This window comes from Durio zibethinus, chromosome 15 (assembly GCF_047325235.1).
Source record: "Durio zibethinus cultivar Kanyao isolate XHJ-2024 chromosome 15, ASM4732523v1, whole genome shotgun sequence".
NCBI lineage: Eukaryota > Viridiplantae > Streptophyta > Magnoliopsida > Malvales > Malvaceae > Durio > Durio zibethinus.
Genome location: NC_143176.1, coordinates 12,585,181 through 12,599,492, shown reverse-complemented (window position 1 = coordinate 12,599,492; position 14,312 = coordinate 12,585,181). Strand labels below are relative to the sequence as shown.

At 30.2% G+C, this 14,312-nt stretch overlaps 1 non-coding gene across 1 annotated transcript; it reads left to right on the top strand.

Moving 5' to 3' along the window:
- Window positions 1-9,849: 9,849 nt before the first annotated feature.
- LOC149514683 (small nucleolar RNA R71) lies at window positions 9,850-9,955 on the top strand. The gene has a single exon (XR_016328404.1). It is a non-coding gene; the product is annotated as a small nucleolar RNA R71 (small nucleolar RNA).
- Window positions 9,956-14,312: the final 4,357 nt, after the last annotated feature.

Here is a 14,312-nt window from a genome sequence, read left to right as displayed (position 1 = left end):
TACTATCATGGGTGATGGGAAAAACTTTGCAAATAACTTTTGGACCCCAAATCATCCCATGTTGTGATGAAACCAAGTGGTAATGATGACAACCAACTTTTCACCTTGTCCTTGAGAGAAAAAAGAGAAAATCTTAGTCTAATTGCTTTATCATAAACACCGTTATAGCAAAAAGTGTAGTATAATTCAAGAAAGTTAGAGAGGTAGAGATTAGGATCATCACTTGGTAACCCTCTAAATGACATAAAAGTTTAGACCATTTGTATAATTAAAGGCTTTACCTCAATGTTATTGGCTTGGCTAGCTGGCCTTTGGATGGTTGAAAGCCATATACATTGAAACTATATAGTCCCTTAAGGTTCTTTGCTCTTCATTACTTGCATTAGCCATGGGTGTTGGTGTAGGTGGTGCTAATTGCTTTTTTCTTCTTCTTCTAAAGGTTCTTTCAATTTCTTAATCAATAGTAACTAAGTGAACACTTTTAGATCTACGCATGCAAACATGAAAAGATCAAAGAAAAGCAAAAGAAAAGTAAATAAATAAAAGAAAAGGTTTAGATTATAAAAAATTAAGAATTCTTTATTGATATTGAGAACACCAATATAATCCCCAGTAATGGTGCCAAAAGCTTGATTGTTGCTTTTCGTATAATTTACAAGTGCTCAGATCAAGTAATAAAAGAAAATATTCCAATATCGCCTCCTTAAGGATTATAGAATGTAATGTTAGGTTGGTTATAATTACCAAAAGCAAAAACCTACGATTGTATATCTAAATAAATGGAAATTTAGGGTTTGGGTACAAAGAAAAGTAAAGATTAAAAGCGATGTGTAGGGGTTACTACCCATTAGGAGTATTACAAGTGTACGGGTCGCTAAAGTAATAAAGATTTGAAGTATTTCGGATATTGTCCCTTCAAGGATCTAGAAGTTCTAAACCTAGGGGCAATTACCAATGTCAACCTTTCGAGTATATTTGGTCCTACTATTTTTTTTTTAAGATTTAGTTAACCTAAGATTAATCTAATAAAATTACCAGATAATTAAAACCTAAATTTAACTACAAATTATGGAGGTTAAAGATCTCTAAGGAAAATTACTAAAAAAAAAAACCAAATTCCTAAAATGTCAAGTTGCTAAAAATGGAAAATAGCAAAACCAAAAACTAAATTAAACATAATTAAAAGCATAATTTAAATTTGAAATTTAAGAGTAAAGGGATGGAAAACATAACTTGGAATTAGCAATAAAAAGTGAAATTAACATAACAAAATAAAAATGGTATAATAAGCATTTAATTTAAAAATAAACTTACTTAAAAATCCTAATCTAGCCTAGAATGCATGAAATGTACGTAACAAAAATTAAACATGAAAATAGCATGGAAATGCATGGAGTGATGTCCTAAAAATAAAAATTAAAGGTGATCTAAAAGCTAAAATAAAATCCTAAATGAAATGGCCATCAATTTTCATTGAGGCATTTGATTGAACACCTCGTATACTATATGCAAACTCCTCAATTAACTAACCTAAATCCTAAGACATACAACCAAAATTAAATGTAAGCTAATATTTAATGAAAATGACATACAAAAATGTAGAACAACAAACAAAATAAATAAAAATTGCTAAACACCTTAATTAAAACTAAAATGCAACTTAGCCTACTTTACCGAATGAAAATGACCAAAATCTATATGATACTATAAAAAGTAATTGAACTAAAAATAGACCTAAAAATGGACTAAAAATGATGTATGTAAACAGGTTTGAAGACCAACAAAAAATGCAGAAAGTTAAAGTCCAAAATGAAACAAAAAATGCACACTAAATGCAAGCTATGGCCTAAAATGCTATCCAAATTTAACCCTACCTAAGGAATTTGCAAAAAATGTTTTTTTACCTTAAAATAGACTCAAAAATGGACCAAAAAGATGCAAGTGAACCCTCCGTAAAATAGAACACAAAATGTAGAAAATTAAATACAAACTAAAATACTAGAATGCATGAACACTAAGACCTATCAACTAAAATGCTTGACAAATGTAATCCTACCTAAGGAATTTACAAAAACTGTTTTAATACATAAAAATAGACATGAAAAAAAGCAAAAGAGGTGCAGGAACCCTTTGCCAAAAACTGACTAGAAAATGAGCAAAACAGTATTCAAACCGAAGCAAAATAAAGGTCTAAAATGAAAATCTAATTAGCTAAATGCTACCCAAAGTAAAAATGCATAAATGTAACATGAAATATAAGCCTACAATCTTAAAATAGACATGAAAATGGACAAAAAATATGTAGGAGAACTTCACCAAAATAGAGCCAAAAATGAGTGCAAAACAGTTTTGAAAACTAGAAAAGAAAAATGCATGAAAATGCATGGAAACCAAAACTTCTCCCTAACCATTTCACGAAACATAAACCAAAATTTTTTTATCATACTATCAATGCAAAAAAATTATAAAAACATGCACCAAAAACCACATGGCAGAACATAAAACGAAAAGAAAAGTAGGCAGAAATTAATACAAAGTGAAAGAGCATGAATTAAAAATAAAAAGAAAGAATCAAGTCTCTTAGACCCCCATAAGAATTTTCTCAAGCCAAGGTCCCCATGGACTTTCTTCTTCTTCTAATTAAAAGTTCAAATATAAAACAAACTAAGGCAGAGAATAGAAAGAACCAAAGCTGGAAAAGAAAAAACCAAAAATGAAAGCTGAAAATTCATTGCAAAAAACATCAAGAAAACAAGAGCAAAATGTCAAATTTTCAAAGCTTCCTCCCAAGTCCCCCTAAAGCATAAGTAAAGCTCCAAATAAATACATGAAAGCAAACTAAAATAATCCTCTAAAAGTCAAGGCAAGATCCACAAAAGGGTGGCTTGCTAGTAATGTTAAAATAGGAAAATGGAAGAAGAAAAAAAAGGATACAAGCAATGATACATTCAGCCCTCCCTTTTGTCTCCGCATAATGTCCTATTCTCTATCCATATCCTTGGTCCTTTCTCATCCCATAAATGGTTTCTTGAGCCATACAAACCAGTGGCCATGCTTGATTTTTATTTTTCATTATGTTCCCACTTGTTGACTTGCAATTTGTTCCCTTTGCTCTCTCATTCTTTGCCTATTCTCCTTGGTCAAATTTGTTTGATTTTTGGCTTGCTCCTTGGTCTAAGCTCAGCTTGAAGCTCCTCCAAATCAGCTTGTACAGCAGCTCCTTTCAAGCAAGCCATCTTATGCAAGAAAGAAACAAAATTTAAAATACCAAAAAGTAAAGAATGCTTTGAGAATGTTGATTGCTTGAAGTAAACTTGGAATAAAGATTGCATGAAAATAACCTATAAAATAATAAAAAAAATCTTCGTTAAATCTTGCAAGAAATAAAAGAAAACTTGGATTGATCTTGAAAAAAAAATAATGCTTTGCCAAATATAAAGAAAAGAAAACAAGATTTGTAACTTGAAAACAAGAAAAGAAAGATCTTGAAAATAATACTTCTTGCATTAAAACAATTTAAAGAAACAAAAGATTTTATGGTTAGTGGCAAATCTGTCACTTAAGCCAATAAGTTACCTAAAGAACAAAAAAATTAAAAGAAAAGAAAAAATGAGATAAGTGGAATACAATGATGGAATGAGCGAATGACCTTCCTATTTATAATGAGAGATTCGGCCATGATAGGGATAGGCTTTACAAGAGTTTGAATTACTTCAAATGCTAAAGGTTCAAGCTAATCCTCATCCTCAAGTAGTTGACCAAGTGTGGACTTTTCATTCTTGGAGAGTTTGGCCGAATGGGGGGTTTGATGGTGCAATCTTGGCCTTTGCTTGAACTTAATTAAATCTTGATCAATCTTCTCCTTTGGATTTGACTAAGGCTTGGAAATTCAACAGTAGGTTGATTTTTATCCAAGTCTTAAAATTTAAACGGATAAAATCCTACTCCAAGTCAAAATCTTTAAGGCTAAGCAACAAACTTCCTAGTGAACTTCAAATTCCTTGGGCTAAATGTACCTAGCCTTCATTATAGAAAAATTGTGTGGAGGCTTTCTTTGATGGTCTTGACCAAATAGATTGGTGCTTGTAAAGCACATGCTCTTACAAATTGAGCTTATCCCTTACATGGTCGAATGAGTAGAGTCCTTGTGCAACATAATTTCTTTATGGCTAAGCAATGGAGCCATGCTTGGATGTGGCCAAATACATTCTAAGAGAGTTCTTATGTAGATGAAAATGTATGGTTGCATGAATGTGGATCAATGTGGGATGGCAATGAGCTTCCAAAATTGGGCCAATATTACTCTTTTGTATGCTTGCATGCATGGTTTACATGAAAATGAAGTTCTTTAGCTTGGAAGCCTAAAACTATGAAAATAACACGAAAGCACCAAAAATCATCCAAAATTTTAATTTTAGCACTATTTTTTACATGTAAAAACTCCATATATTTAGGTGTTGTCACACTTCACACTTAAATCTTTGTTTGTCTTCAACCAAAACCTCAAATCAACAAAACTAAAGAACATTATAAATATTCACAAAGTAAAAAATCATACAAAACTCCTATCATGTAGTATTGCATAATGCAAAGTCAAAAGAAAATACAAAGTCATAAAAATGTCCTTCAAAAGCAAGCTTTCAATTTCTTATGCTATTCACATGAATCTACTAAATCTTTAATTCATGCATATAACTTAAGTAAATGAAATGTAAAGCATTTCATCACATTTCAATTTAACGATAGATTAGACTTCATACGTTCACTTTCCCTATCCCTCTCCACTAATGTTATACCTACATATCTAACTAAAGATCAAAAGGTCATTTAGGCTTATAATGTAAGGTTGTGTCAAAATAGGAAATAAGGAATTTTTAGGCTTAAAAGCCCTATGCTTACTTACTTTCTTTCAACATCTTGGACTTTAAACAAGTAACAGCTTTTTTTGAAACTTTGACTTATAAGGCATCACTTTATTTTTTTTCTTGAAAACAATAATTAGCCCTTTTTAGCTTTCTTAGGCTTTAGCTTTCATGATTGCTATTTTGTTTCTTTCATCTCATTCCTTATGCCTCTGTTCCTGCCAAAATCATAAACATGTCCATACAGAAGTAAGCATAATGGGTTAGGTAAAACAAAAGAAAAGATAATAATAATCAAAGAAAAAGCTTGTTGGCTTATTTTGTGGCTAAAATAAACAAAGAAAAGGATAAATATAAAATGCTCAAAATAAGGGTACTAGGGATGCATTATTACAAGGTAGCTTGAAAAAAGCTCAAATGATCCAAAAAATTACCTAGATCATCTCTTGAGTCAAATACAATCTAGGATTTCACCTCAAGGTTTGAGTAGGTGAATTCTAGAGCTCTTATTCAAAATTTCAAATTTCCATGTAAATCCACATCTTACAAAATTTTACAAAAATCATAGCATTCCATATAAAGAGAATAGAAATATATAAATAAAAATCATATCCAAAGAAAAGACATGCCTAAGAATTCTTTTCAAGTTCCACTAAATTCATACTTAAACTTCATATCATACTTTAGTCATTTTATAGAATATGCGCAACTTTCAACTAAGTGAGCATCATCATGATATTTAGTAAGTCAATTTGGTTTGAAAGCATTTATGGGTTAAGATTTTAAAAATCTTTTAAGTTCAAAAAGTTTTCTTTTTTACCCACACTTGAATGGATCATAATATCAAAAGCATAAAGGAAAATGAAATTCTCCCCCAAATTTCTTTTCAAGGCCAAATCTTAATTGCATGAGGCATCCTCCTTGCTTCTCTTCATTTCTTCATAAAACAACTCACATAAAAACATTAAAAACATACTTGTCCTAGTAAAAGAAAAATTAAGAAAACAAAAATTATAATCATTAAAATAAAACTTGGGTTGCCTCCCAAGTAGTGTTAGTTTCGTCAAGCTTGACCATCCCTAATTTTATGGTAATCATCTTACCCATTTGGAGGGAACTTACCTTGTTGCCTCAATCTTTATGGAATAACATAAACAGACTTGGCTTTAAGAGGTGGACTAGCTATCCTAGCAGGGATCACATAAATAGAGCTTGAATTCCTTATAAGGTTAACATGGTTGGAGATAGGGGCTACTAAATGATTTAGAAGGTGAGGAGGTTTATCTATTAGGTCAAACTCTTTAAGGGTTTATTTTACCTTGACTGCATGAACATCTTTTTCATCTTTAAGCACACCAAAACTTCCATATACAAACTATAGCTTTTTGTTTTTAAATCAAGGGTAAGGCTAGCATCATACACATTTATTAAGGCCTTAGTAATAAATAGAAAAAATCTTCCTAACAGTAATAGAGCTTCATTATCCTCATGTCTAAGACAGCAAAATCTATAAGGAAAACATATTTACTCACCTTGACTAGTACATTTTTCAATATCTCTTATGGTAACGTAGCAATTGATCAGTAAATTTAATGTTGAACTGGGTAGGCTTTAGCTCTCCTTAACCTAGCAGCATAAAAATAATCATTGGCAATAAGTTTATACTAGAATCAAGATCACAAAGAGCATCATAAAATTTTAAATTTTCAATTTTGCAAGGGATAGTAAAACTCCTAGATCTTTTTACTTTATGAGCAGAAGTTGTTGAAGTTTAGGGTTACATTTTCCAAGAATATGGCTTTCTTCAATTCTTTGAGTATTTGTTTTTTGAATAGGCCTTAATAAAGGTGGTGTTATGTTGAAACACTGCCTATACATTATACCAGTCCTCTTTGGCCTTGGTTGAGTTTCTTCTTGAATTTTTTCCTTTTCTTCTTGCAAATCTTAGTTGGTATAATTGGATCTTGAATGAGTGACAGCATATCAAGGGACTTCTTTCTATCTTGGCATTTTATTTACAACTTTTGCACTTTAAACTCTTCAATTCATTTGTTTACTTGTTAATTGTCATTTGATTACATTTAATTTTATGTTTTTACATGTTATTTGGTTGAATTTCTTTAATACTACTCTATTTTTGCAAATTTGCACTTGTTTTGAATTTGTAGCTCAATAAGCTAGAATTTTATTTGTTTTATGTGATTTCTTCATTGAATCATTTAGTAAACTTGTTGATTTAGCTTGCTTTGGTTTAGTTCTAGTTCATTTTTCTAAAAGTTTCTAGATCTAATTTGTTTTGTTTCCTTGAATCGATAGTTTCCATCTTAAACTCAGTTTTAGTTTTGAATTTCCCTAGTTAGAACTTGTACTTTCTTTTCAATTCTTATTCTTTAATTTAGTTTCTCTTATAGATCCTTTCATGTTCTTGTAATTTTTAGTTCATGTTCATGGAATTTTACACAAGTTAGATCTAGATTTTCATTTGATTTATCGGTTTCTATAATTTCATGCAATTTTCAATTTTTACACTTTGGTTTAGATTTAGCAATTTTGATTCATCATTTACATTTCAAATATGTTCTCATTTTAGATCATTAACTATTTTTACATTTTACAATTTAATTTCATACAATTTAACCTCATTAGATCTAAACTTTCTTGCTTGATTTTCAGTTTCCCTTGTTTTGCACATTATTTGATTTTCCTTGTTTTTCTTGATGTCATGCTTGATTTTATCCTAGTAGTTAGTTTAATTTCATGCTTACTTTTGATTGATTGAGCCAACTTTAAATAGGGTTAGGTAAAATAGGTACTTAGGCTAAAAAACTTTTTAACTAATTCTCATAAGATTTGCATATAGACTTTTATAGTCTCTATTATTACTTAAACAACCTATGCGCTTGTAGAATATTTGAATCACATATTGATTTAAGCTAAAAAAAAAAGGGATTTTTAGTAAAAAATTTGAAAAAATTTTCACAAAATTTGAAATGTTTCCCTCTTCCACACTTAAATCACACATTGTCCCTAATGTCTATGAATAAGGTAATTAAGTGCTAAGGAAAAGAAAGACTCCCTTATCTATGATGTAATGGCCAAATCTCCAAGTTCACCTAACCTCTTCAATTTCTACTAATTCTTACAAAACAAAAACAAAGAAACAAATTAAGTAGACATATTCTAATGCATAAAGAAAATAACAAGAAAATGACATAAAATCTTGGGTTGCCTTCCAAATAGTGATTTAGTTATAGTCTATAATTAGACTACTTAGAAGAATTCATTTAGATTTACCATTACCTTTTTATCGGTGTCAACACTTTTTATTTCCTTTTAGTTGGAATGATATAGGTTGACAATGTTTTCAAATTTGGGCTTTTGGATTTATCTATCCCTAATTGGTATTGAAGTGGATTCTTATGGATTGATTTTTCTTTTCTTTTCTTTTTTATATGAGACATTTCTTGTACCTCAACCCTATTCTTAATGATTCCTTGACCTCAAGTTTTGAAGGTAATCCTCTAATCTTTAAATCTTATAGTTATGTCATAATTGAAAACTTTAATTAAAGCTTTAAAGGTCACTAAAAATGGTTTACCTAGAAGGATAGGAGTTTCTCTATCATCCATTTCAAGTATTACAAAACCTACAGAAAAGGCATACTTAGCTACTTTTACCAAGACATTCACTGCCATTCCTTGTAGGTGCTTAGTTAATCTATTTTCAAATCAAACATTAAATGTTGGAGGTTTTAGTTCAGCAACTCCAAGCTGCATAAACACATTTGAAGGCATTAATTTTATGCTTGATCTAAATCGCATAATGTTTCTTAAAAAAATAAGGAACTAATAAAACATGGAATGTAAAAACTCCATGGTATTTTAGCTTAATGGGTAGAACTTCTTATAATGCATGCAACACTCATCAATAAGTGTAAATGTTTTTAACTCTTTTAGTAGTTTCTTCCATTTGGGCTTTCACAATTCTAGAGCTGCATCAAATGATGGTTTATTCAATATGGACATTTTTAGAGTCATCCTTATTCTCTTGACTTCTTTCTCATCTCCTTGGATTTCTATAATTGTAGTTAGACATTCGAAGGTATCATTTGTCACTTTTATCTTTATCTCTTTTACATTTTCCTAAAGGTCTTCTTTTAGGTTTTTTTTTTCTAGTATTTTCATAAAGCTAGGCATGTTTACCATTACAGGTTCATCCATATCCTTTACAAAGTAGTATATTATCTTACCCAATAAGAGAAAATAACATTGCATTCCTCTTTACCTTACCTTTTAGATTTGATTTTATGTTACTAGTCAAGGTTCTCACAAGGCGATTGGGTAAGGTATTAGCTAGCTAACCCATTTAGGTTACCAAGTTCTTGATAAAAGTAGCTTGGTTTTGGATGTTTGTGGTTCGGTTTTACAAGATTTGGGTGAAAAGTTCTTTTATTAATGGTTTCTTCTCTTAGGGTAGTGGTTATGGTTAGAGGAAACCAAGAGGTTGTAAGGGGTTAGCATTTGAGGACTAGCTGTGATGGTTACTCCAAGAAAATTAAGGATAGTTTTTCTACCCTGGGTTGTATTGTTGCTTAGGTTGGTCAACAATTTGAAAGGTTTTAATTCTAATAGGACACCTATCGGCTAAGTGGGTTCCTTTGCATATTTCATAAGTGAGAAAAAGGTTTTGTATAGTTTGGATTGAAGCTAGATTGGACTGGGTTCATAAGGCTTCTACCTTTTTGTTAAAGCTACTAGTTTAGATGTTTAGGTGGTCAAGGTATCAAGCTCATAGGCCCTAAAGGCTTTCTTTGGAATCCTCTTTTTTTGTCATCCACTATTAACTATTTGCCACCATTTTCTCAATTAGCTCACATGCATCATTTATAGACTTGCTCAGCAAGGCTCCTCTAGTAGTTGAGTTAATAGTGATTTTAATTTGACTTGCCAGACCATTATAGAATATCTAAACCTATAACCATTTTGGCAAACCATGATGAGGACATATTCTTAATAACTCTTTATACCCCTCCCAACCATCATGATGGTCTCTCAATCTAGCTATTGGAATTTATTGATATCATTCTTTATTCTTATTGTCTTAGATGGCAGGAAGAACTTTGTAGAATAGGTTGTGTATTTTTGAATAAATTGTCCTAAGTTGTTATGGATCTTGGCAAAAGAGTAACTAACCATCTTTTTGCCTTTTCTTTACAAAAAAATGAAAAAGCCTTGGTCTAATTGCATCATTAGAAGCATCATAGTGCTTAAAAGTATCATACAATTCACGAAAACTGAAAAGATGAAGGTTAGGATCATCGTTTAGTAAGCCTCCAAACTATATAGAAGTTTGGACAATTTGGATGACAGATGGTTTGATTTTAAAATTGTTGGCTTGAATTGTAGGCTTCCTTATTAAAGGTTGGAAACCATTTGGCTATGGAATGACATAGTCCCTTAACATCTTTTTGTCTTTTCTTTGCTCTGCCATAGCATTACAAGAAGTGGCCAATTGTCTTTTTCATAGCTTTCTCAAACTTCTTTCAATTTCTTGGTCAAACAAAGCTAGAACAACACTTCTAAACCTACTTATACAAACAAAAGATCAACAACTTGTAAATATAAGATAAAATAAAATCTAAATTACAAAAAAAAATGTTGGCACCGATATTGGTTTTCTTTGATCAAAATAATCCCTAGTACTAGTGGTAAAAACTTGATTGCTGCTATTTAAATGACTACAAGTGCATAGATTATTATTAAGTAATATAAGTGATGAGAAAAAATTATTCCCTTAAAGATTATAGATGAAAGAAAGAAGACTACCAACTAAAGAAATTGCACTTTTTATATTTAACTAATGAAATTGTACTTTTTTATTTAGAAAAATGGTAAAAGATATTTTAGGAAGTGCTGGAGTAAAACTATAGCAAATTAAGTTGAAATAAAACTAAAAGTTTTAAAGAAATCTAAAACATGAACAAAAGCTAATAGGGAAATAAACTAAACACAAGTTAGTTGAATATCATGGATAGAGGTTCTTGGTGAAATTTTAAAGCAAAGTTGAAATCTAATCACTAGGAACAATGTAGGCCAATTGGATTTGCTTGAACAAAGTGCAAGATAGCAACTAGAACTAGCCAAAAAATGCAATGGAGGTGAAATTGAAATGGCATAATTGAAACAACTTAAATAAACAAACCTAAATAGCATAATGCTAAAAATAAAAGGAACAAGCAAGGTAAATGAAACTTGAATTGGTTTTGCAAATATAAAAGAATGCTTAAAACAACTTGAATTGAACTTGAAAAATGATTAAACATGACTTGAAAAGTGTTTGGTCAGGCTATCACCCCAAATTGAATACAAAAGAAAATTTTGCTAAAAAATTTTTAAGTTGTTTTCTAAGAGAAAATGAAGAAGAGAAGTATAGAGATATGTGTGTTTTTCCCCTAGCTAGGCACCTATATTTATAGTGAAAATAGGGTGAAAAAAAGGAAGAATCTAGACAATTTTGAACCCTAACAACTTTATTTTAATTTCAAAAGCTTTTTTGTTTGAATGAGAATCAAATGCCAACTAGGAGTTCTTTTTGCTTTCGCAATCCTATATGGTAACTTGTGTGGCATTTCCTTGCTTCTGATTGGTCCTTGTTTGCTTATTTGGCCATGATATTCAAGTAATCTCATTTGAATTTGAATGAGATATGAGAGAGCAAGGAGATTTGACCAATTTGAATGGATTGCATGGGTTCCCTAACTTTTCTTTGCGTAGAAAACTCTTTTCAATTGGCATTTGACTTGCTTCAAAACTCTTTTACTTCTTGGCTGATTTTTGACTTGTTCTTACATGGAAAATGCATTGTCGAACCTTCTTTAAGCTTTATAATCTTGCTTGGCTAAACGTAGCTTGTATGGTAGTGTAAGACTTGCAATTTGAATTGGAATTCCTCTTAACTTGGCACCATTTCATGTACATACATGCACTTCTTCTAGCTATGTTATATTCCACATTACATGCCACCTAGATGGAATGCCATGTCATCCAAAAATGTAATCTTATGTGTGTGTACCATTATAAGCTCCATGATCTTGCAAGTAATGAAATTGTCAAATTTGACCTTATCCATTGATGAGTTTGCTCGCATGGGCTTTTGCATGGATTTTGGGCTCTTGTCACCTTTCATTAAGCTTGCTAGCTTACATGCATCTTCAAGTGCCCAATAGTGCACCATATTTGGCCAAATCGCACCATGTTTAGCCATTTTCATCTTTTTCAATATTTTCCTACAAAACGAGCATTTAAGCATATTAGAAATAAAAATTAATAAAATTTGGCTAAGATCAAGTTAAACTTAGTGATTCGAGCTCTGAAATTGCCTATAAAGATGCTATAAAATTTAAAGTCATCAAGGGGCAAGTATGATGCCTTAAAACTAGGAGCATTTCACCTATAATTATTATAGTAAAAATAGCTAATCACAATTCAAAACAATGTAGGATCCATCTAAATTTTTTGTGGAACTCACACTTATAAATAGTGGATCCCTACATAATTCCTTATTATGATTTGACAATTGTAAGAATGTAATAAAAAGAAATGTAGGTGATATGCTCCCCCTAAAACCTTGAAGTCCTAGGTTCAAGTCCCATTATGTGTGGGTTTGATTGTTTAGTAATGTTATAGTTTATTTGTTGATTATTCAATAATTGTAATTTGATTATGATATAATAGTTGATTATATGGGTATATTTGATATGATTGAAAGTTAAAAAAAAAGATTAAATTCATCTAGGTTATTATGCAAATAATTACAATTTATAATGTCATAATTTAATCAAAGTAAAAAATTTAGTTATTACACTCTAAATTCATACTCTCATTACTTGAAAAAACACTTTTAGAATTATCTATTTAAAGTTTTTAATTAGTAAATATTTTATACTCGTGATCCATATGCAAATCATAAATCATCTTTTAAGGACATCTTACATTCAAAACTTAATAATTTTAATGAAATATTAGAGAATAAGTAAGTAATATAAAGATATCTGGTATTATTATTTTGGATTGAAACTATTAATAGGAATATAGGATAGTATTGGAGAAATTGAAGAAAAATAATAATAATTAAACAATAGCAAAAAAATGTAGTTGGGACTGAATGCTATGCTTAGCTTAATAAAAGTACCAATGAAACCAATTGGGTTAGATTTGATTTGAGTAACTTCTTTTTGGATTTGGATTGTTTAGGTTTGCATAATTTTAGTTTAATATTTGATTTATTTGGATTTGAGCTATCAAATTCAAATTATTTCAAATCAAATTATTGAATTTTAAAGTCAAAATCAATTTCAATTCAATCACCGCTAATTGCTTATATTTAAGTCATTTCAAATTTTGGTTGATAAAATTTTGCTTGTTGATTTTTTTTTTAAAAAATCAAATTGGGTAAATTTAAGTTCAACTTGATTAAAAGAAGTTACAAGCTTTAAAGACTAAATTAAATAAATTAATAGTTCAGAGGAGACAATACCTTTGGAATATGCTTAGGTCATAACTCGTATATCAAAAGAAGGCTTGGTCACACCTCACCATATACAATTCATTCAATCTCATGGGTTGAGAAAATTTAGAAATTAAAAGAGGCAATCTTTACTACAAACATAGTATTCAACCATGGTTTTTCTTATTTTTGTATAAGGTTTTTTATTCCTTATTTGTGTGGACTTTCATTAAGGACTAGACTTTGGGATAGTTGAAGTTTTGCAACAACCAAACTTGGTGTTCTTGGAGAATTAATTCTGGTCACAAACTAAAAATCAAAGTAAACTATTTTTAATAGTTGTCGATTGCATTATATATTTGTATTCAGTGCTATTAACATGTGATCTTTGCCCAAATCTTACCATATCATTCAAGAGTTTCACTCCCTTTGAACTCACAATATCAAGTTGATGTAAAAAAGTTTTTGCAAAATTAAAAACATCACAAAATTGAATGTTTGCTAGTTTCAATGCAATCAGAGACAAGATATAAAAAAAATGAAGATTGAATACAAGAATTGAATAATTAAATCTTTAAACAATTAAATACTCTTGACTACTTGAAAAAAGGATGAATAGCTCCTGCTAATGATGTCTTTTAGTATGAATAATGTTAGAAGGATCCCTTTTATCATTGGAAGCCTTTTAATGTACAGACACCTAATTTTGTTTATGCTTATTCCAATCAAAATTCAACATTTAAAGTCATGACTTTCTTTTTTTTTAAGTTTTGAATCTCATAAGATCTCAATTCATTTGAACAAGTGGATTTTTAGACTTGATACTCAAAGAAAGTGATAAAAATAAGATAAAGTCGAAGTCAACTTTAAAAGTCTTGGATTTCAAGGTCAAAACCAAGGAAAATATTGGTGGTGACTCCCTATTTTGATTTTGTTTTAGTTTTA